The following is a 20826-nucleotide window of genomic DNA, read 5'->3' as shown; positions in this document are numbered from 1 at the left end:
AATTAACGAAAATTCAATTCGGCATACTTTTTGAACGGGATAAATACATTGTCGTTATATCATTATTTGATAGGTACTAATACCTTGGTGTGTTAGTCATGTAACCTAATGTAATGTTACAAATACTATCAGTAGTAATTGATTATAATGCATTCTTTTAATGACTTCTGGGCCTCCAGATTGTGAGTCGACATCTGTGTGTTAAAAGCTGCTGTGTAACTTCTGTCAGTGTGCTTTGTCTCCTTAGCTGTATGGCTCTTTATTAAGCAGGAAGGACTCCTCCCTTCAGGGGAGACATTCAAACTGAATGCCTTATTGTTAAGTGAAGGTTTCCCTCTTTACATAAGCATCAAGTCTGAAGTTCATGTGAGTAAGTCACTGATAAATGTTTGTTGGACGCCATGTAACCTTCTTTTAGTAGCGAAACGCCGTGGGAGGCGACCTCTCTGACGTATACAAAGAAGTATATGATGGAGATCTGGCTTCACAACTCACACAGTTTTCATTACCTCTGCATTATGATGGCTTATTCATGTGTGATTATGGTACTTATTTCTAATAAGACATTTATAAAATCATTTACCATAGCTTTATAGGTCATTATTAAAGGAGAATGTCACCCAAAATTGAAAATTCAGTCATTCATGCTGATAGAAAGAAAGACAGTTTCGTAGTCCACAAAACATTCCTGGACCTTTACAGCAAAACAGCATTGCTGCATTCAACTAAACAACTGAAGTAGATGGGGACTTAAAAAAAACAAACATAAAATGGCTCCACACAGCTCATCCGGTGTAATCTAAGCATCTGGAAGCCCAGAGATCCCAAACTGATTTGAGAAAGGAATTTTCCACAACCTGACAATCCTAAAGTTGTTCCTAATTGCTTCTAACTGATCAATAAAGAATTATAAATTCATAAAATTTGAATTACTAGAAAGTGGCATCATGATAATTAATATGAGAAGTTTTTTTTTTTTCTGTCTTGGTCTGCAGGCTAAATGTTAATGTATGCAAACATGTGTTATATCAGCACCTGTCTGAGATTAGTGTGGGTTTCAATTATGCAACGTGTCTGTCAGATGACTGGTTGTGCTGCAGAAGATTTTGGTTTTTGGTTTCTCTGCTCATTGTAGCACAAACAAGTCCAGAGTGTCATTATCCCAGCAGTGAAGAAAATTAAAACACAAAGTCACATAAAGAGACAAACTACATCCATGAGGCACCATGCAGTCACATGTCGGGGCAGGTTTTGGTCACGAGCCAGAGCTGACAGACCACAGATCCTTCAGAGTCCTCCTGAGCAGCTCCTTCACTCACTGCTGCCAGGGTTAACACAAGTGTCAAAAGAAGAGGGCTTAAAGACTTTAACTAGGTGAAAGCCATCTGTCAGCCACAGCGGGGCTGCTGCTACTGCCGCTGCTGCCGCTGCTGCTGGGGACGGTGACATGTGGACGGCGCGTCCGTGGCCCTTTAAGAAACTCCATGTTTTCGCTACATGATGCGTCAACATAAAAAGCGGATGATGCTGTTATGTAAAAACACGCTGAAGTGGAGCCGTAGTTCGCAGGAGCCTGCTGAATGCTTCTCTCGCCTCGTTTCGCCTCCTCAACCAGGATTGTAGTTTAAAGTGTTCCGACTGCGGGGTTTTTTACGCGGAGCGCACGGAGCGGCGCAGTTCGGAGTTGGAAAAAAAAAAGAAAAAAGAAAAAAAAAACAGTCTTCAGCCGATCAACTCAACATGAGTCGTCCTCCGCTCCGTTTTCCTCCTTCACTTGTGGGAAGCGTACACCTGACGCATCGCTCTCTCGCCCTGTGGAAGTGATCTTCCTCGTTCAGATCGTCTCTCTCGGGGGGGTTGATTTTTTTTTTTTGTTCCAGTCTACGAAGCGGTAAGACACAACAGCCTTCAACTCTTATCGCCTCTCGGGGCAAAACTGAAAGTGTCAGGCTGGGACGAGATCGAGCCATGAGACGGCTCCGAGGTCGGGATAATGATAATAATGTGTCAGCCACACGCAGATAAACAGACCCTTCCTGTTCTGGTGGGGGAAACTTTCTCCGGATCGCTCGCGGTACTCGCTCCGGGTCTCCTGCAGGTGGCACGGACACTGGGGTGTTGTGTGGCGGCACGGTGAGTGAGGAGCCTCGGCTCGTGATCGCAGAAAATGTCACACAAGCAGCTTCTGTTCGAGGCAAGTTTGAGGCTCCTCTCTGCTGCCGAGTTTGTGTTTTGGAGGTGTACTGTTACACTCACTGTTTGATGGAGGAGGAGAGGTGTTTGATGCACGGTGCTCAGTTACAAAGCTAAGTTGTAGCCTCCCGGTACAGCCAGGAAAACAGCCCAGCAGCTGATGTAGACTTAAAGGTCCTGGTGGTCCTTTTACTGCCTGTTTCTTTTGGATTACTTCTGTAATTTGCCGTGCACAAAGAAAAAGCACTGTAAGTGTTTTCTATATGATTATAATATAGATATCTTTGGTTTTTGGACCACTTATCAAGCAATTGTTTGTTGTAGAGTTGCAGCTGATGTGTATAGTACTTTGTAAGTGATGAACACATATTGTGTAGTTCAGGGCTGTCCAGATGGGGCCAATGGGCCCAAAATAGTCAAATTAGTTTGCTCTGATTACCTCTGATTATTAATTATTTTTCATAATCTGAGCAGGGTGTGTGGGGAGACACTTTCCAGAGGAAGTCAGTCAATTTAGGGAACTCTGGATCCTGTTACTATTCTGCAGCTTCACAATACAACACAATGAGATAGGGGTTTACTTTTGGCCCCGGGCCCACAATTAAGTTTTAGTTTTGGCCCCTCAAGGGAAAAGGTTGGGGCACCACTGGTGTAGTTCATCTCTAAACTTCATTTGGATAGCCAATAGTTCATTTTACCATGATGGTAATTATGAAGTGTTACTATAAAAATAATTTGTCCTCATCCAGATATGACATTAAAATGCTCCTTATATCTTAATGCTGCAGCTATTATAATCCAGTAATAGAATGCGTGATAATATAAAGCTCTGATGGACCATTATGTTTGCAGACTGCGTGCTTTAAGTCCATTTTGCAGATAATACATGAGACAGTGTCAGGTGTCTGTCAGATTTAAGGAACATTTAAAGGTGATGAGGGGAGGCACGGAGCTGATATTATTTACAGATGGATCACTTTTTAAAGGACATCTTTATAATGGTTTTGATCGCTCCTGCCAGAGGAGATTACCTAACGGAGAAATTGATGGATTCCCTATCTGTATGTAGGGTCTTCTGATAGGCCGAGGAGATATATGATGGAACGGCTTTACGATATTTATCTACAGATTGTAGTCCTAATAGTGCTGTTGTTTCCCTTTTTAAAGTTTTAATTCTAGAAAGTGAGCAGAGGTTTAATGCTGAACCATCAGCTCAGTCACCAGGATAAAATGTTGGTAGCTTTTGCAGACCACTTGTATGTGTCATAGGCTACGTACCATATTGACCTTTCAAAGAAACGTCTCATATCACTTTCACATTACATGTTTATGACCTTTAGGAAAAGTGAAGTTGCAACTTATCCGCGGTTTGCAGAAATGTACATCGCTGACTTCAGTTCTTGCGATTGGGTCGGTACCATAGTGTGAAAGAAAGATAATAAAAGTTTTATAAAAGCTGGGGCGGCTGTAGCTCAGTGGGTAGAGCAGGTGACCAGTGACCAGAAGGTCGCTGGCTCAAACCCCGGCTCCCCTGGGCGGAACTGAGCTACATGCCGAAGTATCCTTGAGCAAGATACTGAACCCCAAACTGCTCCTGGCGCGCAGTTGGCACCCTGTGTGGCAGCCTCTGCCGTCAGAGGGCCCTGCGATGAGCTGGCGACTCATCCAGGGATATACCCTGGCCTCCGCCCTATGTGAACTGGATTTGGCCCCAGTAACCCGCAACCCGCAATCCCCTAAAAGGAGCAACATCTCCGCGACCCTCACGGAAAAGCGGTAGATAATGAACTGAACTGAACTGAACTAAAAGCTGTACCCTGTTACCGCTCCAGGCATCCAATGACGACTGTACACATTCTCTAGGCTGAATATACATATGGGTTTGTTTATGTCATTGTGCATTTTGACTCAGACTCAGTTGTGTAGTGTAAGAACTGCATATCAATCAGTGTGCCCAAGTCCTTCTTTTCTCCCTTGAAAGTTTGCCATCCTCAAACCCATGAAGCCTCTGATTCAGGTTCATTCCCGCTGGAAGAACCTTATTTCAACAATACTCCTGTATTTTTACTTGTAACACAGTATTTTCTCACTGGTGTACTGTCAAGGAATTCTTTTTACTTCTTCCACCTCTGCTGGTTGTAATAATACAAGTGCATTATTCTCTAAGACTTGGGCCTCTTGGAACCTGCTTATGCACACCTTACACTTATTTTCACATGATTTATTTAATTATATTTGATTTTAATTCCCGAGTTAATCAAGGAAATAATCATTGGGTTGATCACCAATGAAAATAAATGTGAGTTGCAGCCCTATTTGGATTAAAAACCATCTGATGTGTAAAAAGCTGAACATCTGCTGCTGGAAAATCCAGTTGAAAAGAACAGGCTTTGACGTGACATCGGGGTTATCACATAATGCATGACATACAAGTTGCCTAGTGAGTTCTTCAGTATAATGGTGTTTGTAAAGCCTCTCGTGGACAGAAAAGCCTGACAATAGAGCTTCAGTTCTGGAGGTCGTGGTAGATTTGTGTCTAGTCAGTTCTCCAGAGCCGACTTTGACAGGCCTGTCATAGCGGCATGCTGAATAGAGGTGCAGTGCCCACACACGTGAGCCATAAAGCTGGATATCAATCATGAGCATAATCCCATTATTTCTGAAGAAGTGTCCTGTTGTGGCCATAGAGCGGAGGAGGAGGAGGAGGAGGAGGAGGAGGAGGGGAACATGCCTCCTGTCACCCAAACACTCTGTCCTCCCTGCTGTCCCAAAGGAGACAAATACTTCCTGCTCAGATACAGGCCACATGTGCGCAGCAGAGGTGTCAGCCGTGTTGTTTATTGTTTATATTGTGAACATATTATTATCATTCATATTATTGTGTAGTTCATGTGCCAAATTAAAGGCATAAAAAAAAACATGGAAAAAACATCCCACCCAGTATGAATGACCTTATTGTTCAGTTGCATTGGAAAAGTACACTGGCACATCCCTCTTTTTCCAAAACACTTGTCACACTGTTGTTCCCCACAGAGTGATGTTAAATATTATCCAACAGGAACTCACAGCTCATTGTGCCAATCAGTACAAGCTACCTCAGGGTCTTTTATTTTGGTATTTTATTAACGATACAGAAGAGACACACACAGTAGCAATAAACAAACACAGATTCGAGAAAAACAACCTCACCCTCCCCTCAACATGCCAAGGCAAACAAGAAGAGACAGACTGGACACAAAGAAACAGAGAGAGAAAAATAAAATGTATTAATAGACATGTATGACATGAGTAGCGGATTATAGTGTACTTCACTACAATTCTTCAGCTTCCATATTTGATTATAAAAGTATGTTTATAATCCCTTGATAAAACAACAGATCTTCTTTAATCGTAAAGAGTACATAACATCCTGAATCCAGTGTCCATATGTTCGAGGTGAAGAGTCTTTCCATCTACATGCTGACAACCATCTATAAAGGGATGAGCCTTCTGGCCAGAGGTGTGCAAAAAGAAACAATATCAGCTCGGGAAGAATGATATAAGGAAGAAAAATTCCGATATCGATATATCGGCCGATATATACACACATTTTTTGCAGTGAGCCCTCAAATATGGGATAGCAAACATGATAAAGCTATGAAACAGAAACAGGATATTTTACAGTTTAACAATAAACTTTGTTCAGTGCAGTGAAACAGCAAACTTACCAGGAATTTAAGAATTATAAATTATTCCAAGCATCTTTTCTGCATTATGATCTCAAAAAAGAAGAGTTTTCATATTGGCACATATATAGCAACATTGTTGTATCAGTGGGAAGGCCATTATTGGCCGATAATATTGGCAAACCGATATATCGGTCGGGCTCGACTCTGGACCAGTGGAGATGTTGTCCGATCTCAAACTCTAGAACAGAACCCGAGAGTGGTGTAGGAGGGCAGGAGGGGAAACAGCCAGAATGAGAGGCCATATTTGTAAAATTAACTCTTCAACAAAATGACTTTTTAACCTATTGCTGCCAGATGCTGATACTTAAGTCAGCCAAGTAAATGACTTCATTTGAGTGAGATTTGCATGGCCACGTGTGGGGCTGTAAATCATTGTGAAACCTGTGTGTTAAAGTTGTAGATTGTATGTTCGGGTGTCTTTGCATATCATATTTTAATTTATTTTTCACAGTGTGGGTCTTATTTTTATGATTATGACCACCCCATCATTTCCATGTGTGGTAACAACAATGCACTGTATAAACTGTTGGCTGAGATTGTGGCTGGATTAACCCGTGAGGGGGCCCAGAGGCAAAAAATGAACCGCTGGGTCACTAATTACCTCCATTCCTCCCACATGCATGCAGGAATATGCAACATACAAACACAGGAAAGTTATATACATCGAGGATTATTATTATTTACTACTGAACGTTGTCTTCTTACTGTACAGCTTCTTTAGTCCAGATGAGAGAAGAGAAGAGTTGATACAAATATTGATATGCTCATTTGAGTAGCTCTCTCTCGGGCTAGATACATGTTTCCCGACCTTGGCTGAATCCACATGTCCACCCTCTGGACTTGAGAGGTTATATAAGCAGCTGGTAGACAGGCCCAAACACTAATAAAATGCATCTTGAATACCTCTATAGCCTGTGCTTCTACGTGTTTCTGTATGGTGTATCTGCTGTTGTTCCTAAAACATTATAATTAATGTTATGCAGGGAGCATCATTTCTATTTACAATAACACGACAAAGCCTGCACCTGGTGCAAGCCACTGTGGCTGAATGGGACTAGTATAAGACTAGGGTTCATATTTCATTAGGACGTATTATTATACTCTTTTCAGTTTTCTGTCTCTCTTTGGTTTAGGAAAAACATGGTTTGGGTTAAAACATACACTTTCACAATTTGTATGTCTGTTGCTGCAGACAAACATCAGATTCAATGAGGGTCCTGGAGCAACATTAATTATGATGTTCCGGGAACAACACAGCGATATCAGATCATACATCATGATGTTGTTGAATAATATTTCTGGCCGACATGATAACAGTTTAATGAAGTAAAATCTGTTTAGCTTTTTCTTTTACAACGTTGCGTCTGTATCGTAATGAATTGTAGGTAATTAAATCAGTGAAGTTCGGTGAAGTTTGCATCCCAAGTGGATTCTCTGGAAAGATTCTCTGATTGAGGCCCCTTGAGGACTGGTTGAATCGTGGGTTGAGACAGCCCTCGGCACTCGCACATTTCTCTGGATTGCAAGATCGGTGACGTCTGGACATTTAGATTACGCTATTGTTCGTGGAGGTTGTTGTGGTTTTAAGCAGCAGCTTTAGAAGGAGACCAACAAGTTCTACTCGGGGTTAAATGTTTTTTATCTACAGTTAATGTTCCACTAAAATGTACTTATTTATCTTTTTTCCTTTGTACTGTTCTGTTTGCACTTCTGAACCAAACCTACACTCTTGAATTCTTGAAGTCTTCCAAGTGAGTCCTGTTAAAGATCAGGGTCTGAAACACAGCCTGCATTTTTCTATAAAAACTTGAATTACAGTTTGTCCAAACCAGTTGAACCCTGGAGCTTTAAGCCCTAATCTTAAAAAAACCCTCAGGAGAGATGTCCGATATTCCCTGTAGGTAATCAAGCCTCGGCCCAGATCTGGAAATATGACAACATTGCTAAAAATGAGACCAACAGGCAATGGCCAGAAAATATAAAGCTTAGATCTGTCAGTCTTAATTTTGGAGAAAACTTCAGCAAACAGCAAAATGATGACCTAAACTCTTAAAAGTTTTAAATATACATCACAGTTTCCAGACTGACTTCTGGGTTCAACTTTGACCTACTGTATTTACTCAGTTGTGCGTGCAGACAGATTTCCTGCAAATTGGGGTTATTACAGTCATTTTGGGTGTGCTTGTTTTCTGTTTTTACCTCCGAATAACACGTTGGAGTAAACGAGACTAAACTGTTGACCTCATTACCAACTGTGGTACCTGACGTTGCGGTAGCGATGTTGGTGCGTTTCCAGATTTCAGCAGTTTGTTTGCTGGGTACGATGTCATCCTAACCAACAGATGGGATGGCAGAACTTTGAAAACAAGACCCAAGTTGCAAACTGCAGTTGTCCTTTGTGGTTATAACTCATAGAACTTGTACTTTTGCTTTGAGTTGGATCTTACTCAGTTGTTTGAATGTTCCTCTGGTTTGAATCTTGAGTGTCTCATGGTTTAGTGAAGCTGTGCTGTAGCCTCTACTCCTCTAAAAGCCATTAGCCAGCCCTTCTCTCCCTCCCTCTCTCTCTCTCTCTCCCTCCCTCTCACTCTCTCTTTCCCTGACTCACCCTGGCACAGTGCCCGAGACACAGCTGTGAAAATTACAGGTCTGTTTCATGGAAACATAGAAGAAGAGGAGGCGGGGTTGGTGGGGAAGGAAGCAGAAAGAGAGCAGAGACACACAACCCAGCGTCAGCTGTTGGCCGGCCCACAGCTGCAGTCGATGTGGGGCTTTCAGAGCCGGGGTCTCGCTCACATCACACACACACTGGGATTGTTTACATGGGCTGCGAGTGTGTGTGTGTGTTTGTGAGGGGAGACATTAAACCCTGTTTGGCTGAGGCCGGACAGAACAGAAGCCCTCACTGTGACTGACAAACGTCAGGCTCCTTCAGTGAAAAGCACATGGCACCGAGCGTCCTTCAGTTTGGCAGATGCTTAAAAGCATGACTGAGGCCCTGGCAGGTGGGCAGGCGGGCGACCGCCCCCTCCTCACTGCCTCCTCAGCTGGGTTGAAAATCCAGCAACAGGCCTCCTCTATCAGAGAGTCATTGTTCATGATGATGATGACAATCTCTCTCTGTCTCCATTCTCTGTGCTATCTCAATCCATCACTCTCTTGTCTTTTGACCCCCCTCTCTTCCCCTCCGCTCTCTCCCGTCCGTCGCTGTCTCTCACACATTCTTCTAATTTCTCTTCTCCCTTGTTCTCGCCTGCTAGCTCAGGAAGTCTGTGTCAAACGTCTGTATCTCTGCGGAGCTGTCGTGCAAAGAAAAACAGGAGGGTGAATGTGAAAAATTGCCCCTCTGATTTCTACTAAGTTTGACTTTTCTGCTGCTCGATGAGATGTGAGGTGCGGGACTCCCTCTCCACTTTCCTCACTCTCTCCGGCGCCTTGCTTCGATCTTTTTTGAATTCAGTCTTTATCTCTCTTTCTCTATCTGGCTCTCTGCTCTTTTTTTTTTTCTTCCTCTCCCCCCTCTTTGCCAGTCAGGCTGTCTGGCATCTTGCCCTGTCTCTTTGAAGAGGAACAGTAGATGCAGATAATTACACTTCCTGTCCTGTATCTGCTCTGTAGTGCTGAACTGTCATCTCTACATCTGTAGGCTACATGCTGAAGCTGAGAAATAACAGCTTACTACCTGTTCTGTACTGTAGCGAGCATATGCTTTCTGAAATGTACTTTTCTGTGCTCTTGACATTTTCTGTACTAAAGTTGTGTTTTGATTCTGTATGTCCTGTCAATTTTCATGTGTAGTTACTTAATTCCGACCTATTTTATTCTCTTCTAATGTCTTATTTCTTACAGAAATATTCATTTTTCAGTCGTTTTTTTTCATAAAAAGCGCTTTAACTTAAATAAACACTATCTTGGTGAACAAGCTGATGTCACACAAACAAACTAGTCATGTAAGGCATTGTTGCAGCCACACGTGACGCAAATACTTCTCTTTTACAGACGCATTTAGAAAACCTTTTGTTAACAAAGTATTCAGTGGTATGACAGTGACTGGCTGCTGAAGTGGTTAGAGGGGACGAGGCCTCCTGAATGACTTCATTTTATTACGTGTATACAGCATGAATCATCACATTGAAGACATATTTCCCTCTAATGTCAGTAGCTGCCGTACGTCTCACTCCTCGCTCCTCTCCTACTGTTCTGTCAGTTGGTGGTTAACAGCTGGCCTGGATCCATAAGCACTCTCCGTTCACAACATGTGTGATGCTACTCGCTGCTTTTCTTTATTTGACTAAATAGACCACGTTCACAAGTGGTTTGGAGATTGGACGTTTATTACACCAACACATTGTTGAAAAATTTGTTGACTAAGACAGATTGACATATTGACCATCCAAGTTGTGGGCAAAGTGTATATATTATCACCTTTTAAGCTGATGTGGCAAAACACATCCAGCAGTTACGCAGCAACATTATCATTCATTATCATTTATCAGCATGCTGCAGCCGAAAACAAAGCTCTGAGAGCAGCGTGAGCGAACCAAAACAGTAAAGTTGCAGCCAGCCAGCTTAATATATTTGATTATAAAAATATAGATTAGTGTTGCTGGAGAAATCACAGCTAGCACATTAAAAATCTGTGATTTTGTCGATATAAAACCTAAAAATGTTACGTGTAGTGCTTATTCAAATGGAAATGAATGAGGAAACGTGTGTTAAAGCAACAGCATGTTTTGTGCAATGTGACGATTTTTGTGCGCTGCCTATGGTTTCGGAGTGCAATACAACTGTTATAAATACCAAATCCCAGTAAAGTCAGTTACACAGCAATATCTAGCTTAGGTTTGCTAATTGTAGCTGACACTAGCCGTCAATCCAGACTAGACAAGGTTAAAAGGGTAGAAAAGGTTGCTTTAAAGGGTGTTTCTTTTAAAGGATAAAATATACTTCAGATATTTTTGTAAACTTTTTGTTTACAGAGGACTGATGCTCTGGTGGCTGGTCTGTAGCAGACTATGAGCTTTTCAGGCGAGTGGAGAGAGAGATCAATAAAGAATTTCAGTGTTATTTCACTCTCCCCGACGTTATCCCTCCTCCTTCAGAATGAAAAATTCATCATCTTCAGTAAATATCTCCTGAGATGAGAGTTTCTGGGGCGAGATCTTGTCGAATGGGGGTACAAGGCCAAATGTAGATCGGTTTGGAGATATCTGAGGTGACAGTGGTTGGGAACTGTCTACAAAGGAGCAGACAGGCTCTTTGAGAAACGCTGTTGAGTGTAAAATCATTTTACACATCTTCTCTCAAGGACAACAAGGTGAATGCTTTCCAGACAAGAGGGACAGTCTGCCTGCCGTCTATGTCCACTGATCAGAGCAGTCAATCCTGCCCTTTTAGAAAAATCTAAGTGGATTTAAACACTTCTCTTTATCCTGATCTACTTGATCCCTGTCAAGTGGCCTTGACATTATATTATAAGCCCTTCTCTGCTTTGCTTGTGAACGAAACATCATATTCAAATATTTATCAGTGATCTCGTAGTAAGTGTTCTTACAACATGTTTTTATTTTTATTTTATTGAACGCATTTCTCTGATATTTCAGCTCAGTTTCAGCCTCCCACACTGTTAATTCTTGATGCTTTACTGATCATTTATTTACACCTGTCTAACCTGGTAAATGCTGGATTGAAATCCTTTTTTGAAGAAGAGCCCAGAACACGGACAAATACGCAGTTTAGCTTGCTTCATATAGGAAATTTTCCCCCTGTTGTTCTTGGGAAATAAATAAAACTCTCATAATGATCAAAGTATTGAAAGCCATACATGTTCTGCCAGAGGGAAATTTGCATTTAGAGAAGTAATAAGCGGCTAAAATCAATATTTCTGTGGTAACAATGAATCAAATGACTGTGTGTACTATGAAAGGAGTCCTTCATAGTGATGAACTTGTACGTAATTATCAGTTCCCCTCAGCTTCATGGAGCTTTAAAGCTTCTTTCAGCTCTCTGTTCTCTGGCCAGTAACTTTACTGTTCTGTTCACTCTCACTGCTTATAGAATGTATTTTAATATAACATGATGTCATATGAAAACATGATAATGACTTAAGTTTCAATTTAGGGTGAACTTATCCTTTAATATTTAGTACACCACCAGTAGTGAGTGAGTGAGTGAGTGAGTGAGTGAGTGAGTGAGTGAGTGAGTGAGTGAGTGAGTGAGTGAGTGAGTGAGTGAGTGAGTGACTGAGTGCTTCCTGCATGTAGGAAGCATTTAGTCGTCCTGGTTGCTTTCCTGCCTCTCTCTGCAGTGTGTTGCAGTGTGTTTATTGCAGTGCAGGTCAGCTCTCAGCAGTCTATACTCCCTCAGCTTCCCCCGGTGCTCACGCCTCATTAACTCAACACACTCAGCTTGTTTACAGCTGTTAATTACACACTGCAAAGCTGATATTGATGAGGACAATCAGCATTTATCCCAATTAAGCTTGATTCTGACTACATGCTAACTTGATAACATTGTGGCTTTTCCAATCAGGTAGTCGTTAAGAGGCCGAACCTGCAGATATTAAAGTTTTCCTTGAGTCCGGCAGCTGAGTGGCCGTCAGTGACGGTGTGTGTTTTTGTGTGTGTCATACTGCAATAGGCTGATGTTATCTGTTTCCACAAGAAGAAGGGTAATTAATGATGAGCAGCGACCGATCACTCATCATCATTATTAGATTCCACGTATCATTAAGAGCAGAGGATACAGTAATTGAGACTAATTAAGAGGGATACGTGCTTCTATTTTCTGCTGTCATTAATCTGACAGGAAAAATCACGGGAATACTCCCTTAGGGGTTTCATTTATGGATGTAATACTCATTAGAGAGTTGATCTGATAATTAATATTGTTTATGCGACTGTATATGGACTATATGTGCTCTATACGCAGTGAGTTTACGATGATCTTTATGTTGTATAACATATTTTGTAGTGTTTATTCAAGGGTTCAAACTTACAGTTATTTTCATTATTACCTCCATCAAGGAGGTGGGGGCAATAATGTTCGTTGGTTGGTTTGTCAGCAGTATTTCACAAAAACTACTGAGCGGATTTCCATGAAGCTTAGATGGAGGATGGGTCTCGGCCCAGAATAGACCCCATTAACTTTTGGTGCCGATCCAGATAAAGGGATGGATCCAGGATTTTTTTTTCTTATTTCCTTTATTACAATTTTGTTAATTTCTAAGCGAAAAATGGATGAGACCTGATGATGAAAATCAGGCGTATTTAAGTGGCTGATGTCTATGAGTGAAGACTGTTCGGCTGTGTCGGAGGTATGCGCTTTACAATTAATAATTACGTCAAATGGTCAACTAGTCGTCTTCAAATGTCAATTTTTTCCTAAACTAACAGACAAAACCCAAAAATGCTAAAGCTGCTGCAAGCGTTTTCGTCGTTTTTAGACTCCTTCCTTCTTCTTTTGAGGCAGCTCTCTCTGCCACTTTCTTTTCTTCAAGTGTATTTCTTCGTTTGGTCTGTTTGGTAGTCTAAGCCATCACCAGACCCTGTTGTGCCATTGCTGGTGTAGGTACCAGAACAGGAGGATCTGGCTCTCTGTGCGCTCATGAGCAGACAGGACCACCTCGTTATGAAGTTCTCTGTCCTGATTGGATAAAGTGGGCAGGGATGCCAGAAAATTATTTTCTCTTTTACTGCATAAGCGGTAGAAGGAGAGACATGCCTTACTGACCAGGCTCTCTATAACAGTGAAGTCTGTTAGAATATTAAATACTTATTTTACTTAAAAAATATCACTTACAGCAGCTGTAGTTTAGTTTAATGGGATAGAACCAGTGTTTTTTTTTGTGTGTGCATATTTTGCTTGAAATAATTGTTAAATAATAAATTTATTATCAATATTGTCGCTGGTACATTTCTGTAGATTGACTCATCATTTATTTAAAGTTTATTTGTATAGGGACAAGTAGGCAGCATAAACTGTTGCCACACACCACAGCATTTACAGCCTGAGCTAATTTGCAATGCCCATCCCTAGATGGGCCTTTTAAAATACATCAAACTCGACAACAAACACAAAAGACAACACAAACAAAAACTCAGCAATAAATGCACACAAGAAAATACAGACAGTGTAGTACACAGAATAGTGTAAATAGTGCTTCAGCTGTATGCTTAATGTTTATGTTGCTGTTAACAGGAAATAGAGGTACTTAGTGTCCCATAGTGTTTTATATTATTTGTAGCGTATTCAATATGGTGAGCTTAAATTGATCTTATAGTTTATTATATTCCTACAGGACTTATAGATTTCCTGAAGGTTGTAGTCAGCTGTCTGTGTATTAGTCTTTGCTGTTTATTGATTACTTTCCCTAATTTCTCCTTACTAAGTGAAGATATGATGCTATCTACCAGTGATCATATAGTAGTACAATATATATTACTATATTTTTATAGGATCTATAGTTTTCTTGTATGTGGTAGTTATAGTCAGGGGTATTATCAGTGTACACTTGTGTTAGGACTATAGTTTACTAAGTATTTCCTTCTTGTAAAACCATCGAGGATACAGTAAATGACCCAAAATAAGAGCAGTGCATGCTTCTTTCATTTTCTGCTGACGTTTTGTTGGTTTGTTGGTTTGTGAGCAGATTACACAAAATTTCTGAGCGGATTTCCACAAAACTTGGATGGAGAATGAGTCTCGGTCCAGAATATAAAGGGACAGGATCTAGGAATATTTTTTCTCACTTTCTTTAACATTGTGAGAGAGAGTGTTTTGAAAAATCAGACGTATTTAGTCAGCCGGAATCTTTGAGTGAGTACAATTTGATGCAGATCCAGATAAAAATCTTGATCTGGTGGATTTAAAGTTTAACGTTTTGGATATTGGATAAGCTTGATTGGATTAATGGGGACTGCTGGGCCTCAGCGGAGGTATGCGCTCTACTGAGTGCCAGTTTAGTGCATATACTGTGTGTGAAAGTTAGAGTCAGATATCTGTGTTTCATTACTGTACAGTATAGTGTTATTATTATAGTTGACTGATTATTTGCTCAATTTAAAACCATTCTTAATTGCCTTGTTAAGAGCAGAGGACACAGTAAATGACCCTAATTAAGAGGGATGCATGCTGCTGTCATTAATCTGACGCACAGAATCACAATACTCCTTTAGGGATTTATGATATGGATGTAATACTCATTAGAGAGATGATCTTAATGATGGTTATGTTATCGGAGCTTAGCATGAGATTATACTCTTAGTTTCTTGTCTTTACTTCTTCAGTATTGACTTTCTAAACATTCAGTGGTGAGTTTACGGTCATGTTTGGCACTATGGGACCTATTTGTCTGCGTATTACTGCTCTAACTTTTGCCTCTTTACTTTCTACCCATTTTCTTTTTATTGGTGAGAAATATATATACATATTTATATATTTTCTCAGATGATCACCTCTTGCTGGTCTTATTTTAAAGAAGTAAAACCAGATAGGTGAAAGTTTGGTTATTTCTAGTGGGATGTTGTGGCTCTAAAATAGAGCTGCGCATTCCTGTGATAAACTGAGATTGCAGGAAAAACGACACATGCATTTTTCTCACAGAAGAGATTTTTTTTTTTTTTTAAATAAGGTTGTGGACACAGTTCAGTCCGTGCATGAACACCACAGCAGCGTGATTTCGCTGTGGTACACAGGGATGTCCCGGTGCAGCGTTGAATGTGAATGCAGGCAGCGCATGAATATTATCTCCAGCTTGCCACTTCGGAAGTAGGTCACCGCTCACCGATTTGTTCACCATGTCTCCAGCTACTGTGGGCTGCTCGGTCCGCGGATCGCTCCCCAGGTCGACAGCCCGACCGAGTAGAAGCTGAGCAAACCGGGACCGGGACCAGGGACGGACTGGATTCTTTCTGTTTTCCGTCGTTTCCGAAGGGACGCACAAGGTAATGATGAATCGCGGCTGTAATTCCCGTCACAGTTGGGAGATGATCGGATCGGTGGGTAGTCCGCCTGCTTCTAACAACTCGGCTGTAACACGAGCTCCTCATCACGTCGATATTAACCGGCAGCTCCAAATGATCGCGGATGTTCGGGTGTTTTAGACTCGTTTCCTCTCGCCGAGGAGCTTTTTTCACTTCTCATATCACAGCCTGCACTCCTGCTACGGCATGCTGTCAGATTAACACCGTCCACCACCACCAACACCACCACCATGGCCAACTACGAGCTCCAGTAGGCGAGTCTGCTTCCACACAGCCTGATTGCAATACATGCAAAACGCTCGTCTTTTTTTTTCATTATAATAATAATCCGATCCATGAGGGGGGTGATGTGGGTGTGTTTGTAAGTGCTGGTGCCTGAACCTGCATGGAGGTGAAGGGTGGTGTTGGTGTTGGTGGTGGAGGATGGTTAGTGTTGGTGGTGTAGGACTGATTGGCTCCAGGAAAAGTGGACTTGGTTGATATGTGAAGCCGCACACACAGCTCAGCAGCAGCTTAGAGCTCTTGCCTCGGGGCTTTTTCTCTCATGATGACAGCTCTACACCATGTCCTTCTTCTTCTGTGTGTGTGTGTGTGTGTGTGTGTGTGTGTGTGTGTGTGTGTGTGTGACAGCCAGGCAGCACAGCCTCCTCCTCCTCCTCCTCCTCTTCCTCATATACAGGGCAAACTACAGTCAGTTAATGTGCCATCAGCAGGAGGAGATAGAGGGTGAAATCCATAATGTGAAAAATACTATTAAGTGGGTTTTATGTGTCAATTATGCTACATTGCCTTTAAATTGCAGAGTGTTTAAGGAAGTGTAGAAACATGTCTTTCCATTTGGTTTACCAACCCGGGCTTTACAAGATAATTGAAAGAGATTAGAAAGAAAAAACATATATATATATATATATATATATATATATATATATTTTTTTTTTTTTTCTCTTAAAATATTGCAAGAGATTAAATCTGAGGGGTCACTGGATGATTAACAGGATAGGAGTCGATCCAAACACAAGTACGTGTTCATTTTTCTGTTTCTAATAATTCCCTTTATCTTGTGAAATGCTGGATACTGTATTTAAAGGTCCACTACAAGAAACTGTAATCAGAAGAGAAAATTCATTGTCTGATTTTTTTTTTTTAAGCCTAAACAAACTAAATAAACAAACCTTTCGTTTTCATAAATCAATAAACTGAACAAACAAACTGACCTTAAAGGACAACGCAATTTCATTTGGCGGACCCCGCCACCTTTCTAGCTTCAAACAGTTTTCTGGGGACCTTTTAAAAATCACTCTTTAGTTAACATTCTCACAGCTCACATCCCCATTGAGGTCATAACCTGTGACGAGGAGATCACAAATTGACAGTGACAGGCCAGAAAGGTTATGAAACATTGATCTAAATGGCCTGTGTGTAGTTAAAACAAAGCAATGCTTTTCTTGTTATCCTGCTTTGATTTGTCTGTAAGTCGTGATCAGTTAGGAATAACTGAAATAAAACTTGTAAAAGGCATGAAAAGGTGAAACTGAACAGTATTTCAGTTTTTAGAGAAAAGTTTAAAGAATCTACATAAATGAATGTAGACAAAATGGGTTTCTGATTCTGTCTTTTCCCGTTAATCATCTTATGACCCCTCAGATTTATCTCTTAAGGGATAAATTCACATATCTATCGTATCAAACATTTCTGGAGCTTCACAGCAAAACAGTGTTGCAGCATTTTCCTAAATGACAGAAGTAGAAGGAGAACGCTGCAACACTGTTCAGCCGTGAAGCTCCAGAAATGTTTGGTGGACTGTGAAACTTCTCCCAACTTCTGATGAGCAGGGGGGTGAGTAGATAATGACTGAATTTTCATTTTTGGGTGAACTGTCCTTTAAACCCTCAAAATGGCAAAATTACACTTCAAAGATGTCACTTTGTACCATTTCTTAAACACACCTGTAGGGTTTCTTCAAATATAGATACACAAAAAAATGTAGAAACAATCAATTTTTCTAATTTCTATCTATTTAATTTTATTTATCTTATTATATAAGCAAGAAATGGTTCTAGGTTGGGGGAACTAAAAAAAAACCCACCAAGCAAACAAAATGTCCTCAAATAAAATGTAGTGTGTGTGGGTGCATGCAGCTATTGGTGTTAATGCTATGCATTAGGCTGGGTGCACAAAGTGCCTCTAAAGCGGCAACCTGTTTAAGTTTCTTAACAGTGTGAAAAAGCAAGTCGGTTTAGCGTTAAACTCTGTGGTTTTATCTGTTGCGGTCAGTGTGGTGACGTTCCAGCTGAGTAAAAATAATGATGCTCTGCTCTGAGCTCCTGTCCTTCCTTTGTGCGTGCTTGTCTTATTCAAATGAAGCAACTTGATTTGATATCCTCAGACAGAAACTCAATGTGAGGCTCCTGCTGTCCTCTTGTTATCTGGAAATTAAATTTCTCTCTCATGGATTGCATTTCACGGTTCACCGAGTCGTTTGGCAATAAGGGCAGGCTGAGCTATGAGATGGTTTGAAGAAATGTCCAGCCAGATAGTTGCGTCCACTCCGGAGTCAGTCTGGGTTTGTGTCTGTGGTACGACTCGACCCTGAGTATGCTCTCAATTATTGTAAGATGACATAAAATGCTACGACAGATATCCAACTACAAGAATAGAGGATGTTGTTCCTGAGAATAAAGCTCCTCAAACCGTCAGGAACCACACCTTGCTTTGGTTTCCCAACCCTTCATCAGGTGTTACACATTAGCACGTCGCCAGAATGAAAGAACAGCAGATTTGTTGCACACTTAGTGATGAGAAGTCGCGTAAACACTCGAGTGCTTAAATAAGCTGTTGATTGAATTAATCTGTAAATTATTATGCAGTGCAGAAACGGCTTGAGCAGAATTTGCGTTTGTTTCTGAGTCACAGCCTGTTGTCATTCTCTTTTTGACACACGTTATTTCACTGCAAGAAAGTGGATTGAGTTATTGTGACTGTTACCAGTAGCAGTGCCGGTAAAGACAAATCAGCTGTTCTGTATGTATTATGAGCAAAGACTACATGCAGCATGCACACACACATACACACACACATTATCTCCCCTTGACTGCCCCTCCAGAGTCATTTAAAGCTTAGTTGCAACTCTCAGTGGCTCACTCTAAAAACAGGATAGCGTGCACAAAAATGACATTCAGACATGATGTGATGCGCTTTGATTCAGAGGAAGAAAACCGTAGGAGCATAAATGGGCATATAAGAGCAGCTCACATTGCAATCAGCGCTGACAGTTATTGTCAATACCAGAGATACTTCAAGAAGACATTTTTGTCCCGATATGGTCTTGGAATTTTTACCCAATTATGGCCTCATGTATATCAGAATTTTGGCGCGAGTCAAGCCTGTTTTTACAAGAATTTGGGATTTTATTTGTGAGGTGGTGCATTGTCTTTCAAATTGAAGTCAAACCCTTGTTACTGAGGTCACATCTCTGCACATGTGGACCAGAGAAAATTCCAACTTTTTATCATATAACTTGCATGTGCACTGTGTGCGTCATTCATTTAGTGCTGAAACAATCAGTAGGTGATTAGTTATCAACAGTAAAGTAATTCGCATCATTTTGGATCCGCACCAAAATTAAATGAGGTCTATTTTGGGAGACCCATCCTCCATCCAAGTTTCGTGGTCACCCGTTCAGTAGTTTTTGTATAATCCTGCTAATCCTAATCCTGTTTGTAGAAAACTACATATACAGTACAGCAGCTTGTTTTAAAGTCTCCTAATAGTTCATGTTTCTGTGAGGTATTGATGGAAACTTAGATTCAGACATAATCATTCCTGAGAGAGCATGTGATTGCGAAAGCTGAATGGTTTTCTCCCCGAAGAGTCACTTAATATAAAAACCAGACCCGTGTTGACTTAGTTCTTGGAGGTCAAGTGGCCTAATTGTGTTCCAGGGCTGCAGCAAGAAGGATGATCCATCTCTTTATGCTGCACGCAGGAGTGTCATTGCATAAAGGTCACCGGCGGTTGAATCATCGGGATCTTTAAAAGGATTTTTTCTCAGTGAGACTTTTTGTGTGTGTGTGTGTGTGTGTGTGTGTGTGTGTGTGTGTTTAGATGAGCGGGAACATTTGTGTGATCTGCTGAGCATCGTGAAGCTCATCGTGAATCCTCTACTGTAAAGGTGCTGGAGATGCTTTGATGAAGCGGCCTGTTGACATGGAAACTGAAGATGTTATTGTGTGATGAGTGTTTGTGCCACCAGTTTTGGTGGAATAAGGATCAGTTTATGAGTCAATCGCTCATACTGTTTTGTTTTTGTCAGAGAATTATTTTGTAATTTCACACCTCGCTGTGATTTCAAAGAGTTTGCCGCCTCTTTGACCTTGTAGAAATTGAAATATGTCGTCCTTCGCTGGGAAATGGTCTTTGCAGTCTTTTCATGTTTAATCTAATGACCTACTCTTTGGTAAGAGATCAGCTACAGGCTGTGTCCAAAATTAAATCGGTGTGGAATTGTGAATTACACATCCAAATCACTTCAAATCAAACATCGGACAAATCACCTAAATGCCACATCTCGCTGTGCTTCTGTGTTTTAGCAGTGAGTGGGTGAATGTTTGTAATGTTGGGCTCCTGGTGGTTGTGTGAGTCATTAATGTGCCTCAACATGGGTTCAAGGACCTGAAAATGGCCGTTTTCCATACAAAGGGACAAAAAGGCAATTTTTTTTTTAATTTGGAGAACTTGTAGCAGCCACAGCAGAATTAATTAATTTATCATGATCTAAATGCTTTAAAGAGTAAAAGGTTGGAGTTTTTTAAGCCTCTGGCTTTAACGTGACATAACATAATGTGCTCTTTATTTCATTTTCTTCTCCATTCTGTGGAAGCAGTGTGGTTTGCATGTTAGTGAGAAAGGTTGTCTAAGTGGTC

At 41.0% G+C, this 20826-nt stretch overlaps 1 protein-coding gene across 3 annotated transcripts in view; it reads left to right on the top strand.

Annotated features, from left to right (window-relative positions):
- Nucleotides 1-1570: 1570 nt before the first annotated feature.
- The window catches only part of bahd1 (bromo adjacent homology domain containing 1), a 33743-nt gene continuing 14487 nt past the window's right edge, over nt 1571-20826 (top strand). The window contains exon 1 of one of the 3 annotated variants that reach the window (XM_073483293.1): nt 1571-1891. The gene's annotated coding sequence lies outside the window, so the exon portion shown is untranslated. The other 2 variants (XM_073483295.1, XM_073483294.1) reach the window with 2 other exon arrangements.

The sequence above is a fragment of the Pagrus major genome, chromosome 16, assembly GCF_040436345.1.
Source record: "Pagrus major chromosome 16, Pma_NU_1.0".
NCBI classification, from domain to species: domain Eukaryota; kingdom Metazoa; phylum Chordata; class Actinopteri; order Spariformes; family Sparidae; genus Pagrus; species Pagrus major.
The sequence above is the reverse complement of the archived record's forward strand: the minus strand, read 5'-3'. Positions and strand labels throughout refer to the sequence as shown.